The 2,540-nt window shown below is 47.4% G+C and overlaps 1 pseudogene; it reads right to left on the bottom strand.

Moving 5' to 3' along the window:
- Positions 1 to 515: 515 nt before the first annotated feature.
- On the bottom strand, positions 516 to 1,174 carry LOC101643240 (annotated as a pseudogene).
- Between the last annotated feature and the right edge of the window lie 1,366 nt (positions 1,175 to 2,540).

Raw genomic sequence — 2,540 nt, forward strand, 5'->3', positions numbered from 1 at the left:
GACATGGGACAAGGAGCCCCTGTGCCCCGCTGTCTGTCTGTCTGTCATTCCTGAGGACCCATTTGAGTGTTGGGGAGCCCATACCCCAACACTCCCAGCAGCAAGGTTCTGCCACCACCATCATGTCACCACAGGGCCCTACAAGGCCTCTTGCTCTTGTCCAGGTTACTGCCCTTGACCTGGCCTAGAGCTTTCAGGAGGTTCCCCACCAAGTCTGGGCTCTCTCTTCTCACCTCTTCTGCCTCTTCTCCCTTTTCCCTTCTTCCTGAAAGCCCTATGGGGTTGGCTGAATGCCCACACGGAGACCTGGCCCTCCCCGGAGGTCCTACCCCCATCTCCTTGGAGGGGCCTGCTAGCTTAAGGTGACCAGACGTCCCGCTTTTGGCGGGACAGTCCTGTGGTGTTTTTTTTCATTATTGCAAAAACGAATTTTAATTTTTAATCTTTAGTTTGATTTAAACATTGCTTTTAGTGTGAGGCCGACACCTGCTGTGCAGAAAGGCTCTGAGAGATGCTCACAGCAGCGCACACCTGCGGCTCTTCTTTGGTTCTGGGCTTCAGGGCAGCCAATATTGCTTCGTCAAATACACTCTTTAGGCCTTTCTGTGTGAGTGCAGAACACTCCACATATTTGACAGCCTTCAGGTCACGGGCCAGCTTTTCGGCAGTCTCTGGGGTAATAGGCTTCTGTTTGTTCTTGGCAAGTTTCTCAATAGTAGAGGGATCATCTCTGAGATCAATTTGGGTTCCAACAAGCAAGAAAGGAGTCTTTGGACAGTGGTGTGTTATCTCAGGTACCCACCCTTCTTTCACATTTTCAAATGAGGATGGAGAGACCACTGAAAAACAGACTAGAAATACATCTGTTTGTGGATAACTCCGCGGCCATAATCTGTCATAATTCTCTTGCCCTGCAGTATCAAAAAGTCCGAGAGTATATGGCTCTCCAACAATCCTGTGACTGCATAGTTGTCAGAAACAGTTGGTACATATTCGGATGGAAATGTGTTTGTTGTGTAGGATACCAGGAGACATGTTTTACCAACGGCACCATCACCTACAACAACACACTTTATTGTCTGCATTGCTGAAATAGTTTTGTATCCACTTCTAATTTCAAACTCGATGTTGACCTCAGCTTCTCCGCAGGGGCTGACAGTCCCGATTTTTAACAATTTTTCCTGCGTCCTGCAGCATTTTTAAAAAGTCCCGATTTTTGGAAAGAATGCACGACAAGCTAGGGTATACGGTTTCCAGCTGCCATGTGGCTATTTCGCCAGGATATGAGTTTTATCAACGGTGCCCCGCATTACCAATGTTAAAATCTGGCCACCTTATGCTAGCTTCATCTGCATAAACTATAGTAAACAGGAAGCAGTCCAAAATTATTCACATTTGATACTTTTGATGCAAGGTGAGCACAATAGACCAATCACAGGGCAGGCTAACGCACAGGGGAGGCAAAAATGTTGCAAAGCCATCAAATTGTTTACAGCTTACTCAGACAATGTGCGTGCACCTGGGCAAAAATCACAAGACCAGGCCCAAGGTCACTCCTCAAGGTGCAGCGAACACTGTTTTACCAAAATCCCAAGACAAAAGGTCACATGAAGGAATTCATTTTACTGCAGCCCTTGTCCCTGTGCCCTTTTAGAAATATGCTATTTGCAGATCTAACCAAGTTAAGATGAAATTATACTGGATGCAGGTGGACCCTAACCCAATAACTGGTGTCCTTTTAAGGCGATAGCACTTTAGATACAGACACAAAGGAAATGCCTGTGGTGACAGAGGCAGACTGGAGGGATGCATCCACAAGCCAAGGAGTGCCAACGGTTGTCATCAACACTAAGTAGTAAGGAGAACCTCCAGAGGAACCACCCTTGGTGGCACCTTGATTTCAGACTTCTAGCCTCCAGAACTGTGTGAGAATACCTTCCTGTGGGTGTAGACCCCCTAATGGATGGGGGTGCAGTGAGTTACACGCTGGGCTGCTAGCCACAAGGTCAGCAGTTCGAATCCACCAGTCCTTGCAAAGGAGACAGGTGAGGCTTGCTGCTTCCCTCAAGACTTACAACCTTGGCAACCCACGGGGTCAGCTCTACTTTAACCTATATGGTCGCTATGAGTTGGAGTCAGAAGGCTCAGGTTTGATTTTCTTAGTATATGGAACTTCCTTCTGCCTACCTTAGGAAACAAAAACAGGTGATGCTGTTACGTAACTAACCTACTAAACGTGGCCCTTTGGCTAAGGTGACCAGATTTTAACATTGGTAAAGCAGGACACCATTGATAAAAGTCATATCCTGACGAAATAGCCACATGGCAGCCGAAAACCATATGCCCTAGCTTGTCGTGCATTCTTTCCAAAAATCGGGACTTTTTTAAAACACCGGGGGACGCCGGAGAAATTGTTCAAAAGCGGGCAGGGGGACGCTGGAGAAATTGTTCAAAGGCGGGACGTCTGGTCACCTTACTTTTTGGCACAGGGCGGCCAGCAGTGTCTGAGGGGATTTTACAGAGAGAATAGCGGCTATGTC

Source organism: Echinops telfairi, unplaced genomic scaffold, assembly GCF_000313985.2.
Source record: "Echinops telfairi isolate 266 unplaced genomic scaffold, ASM31398v2 ScPeMD7_5592;HRSCAF=6446, whole genome shotgun sequence".
Lineage (NCBI taxonomy): Eukaryota > Metazoa > Chordata > Mammalia > Afrosoricida > Tenrecidae > Echinops > Echinops telfairi.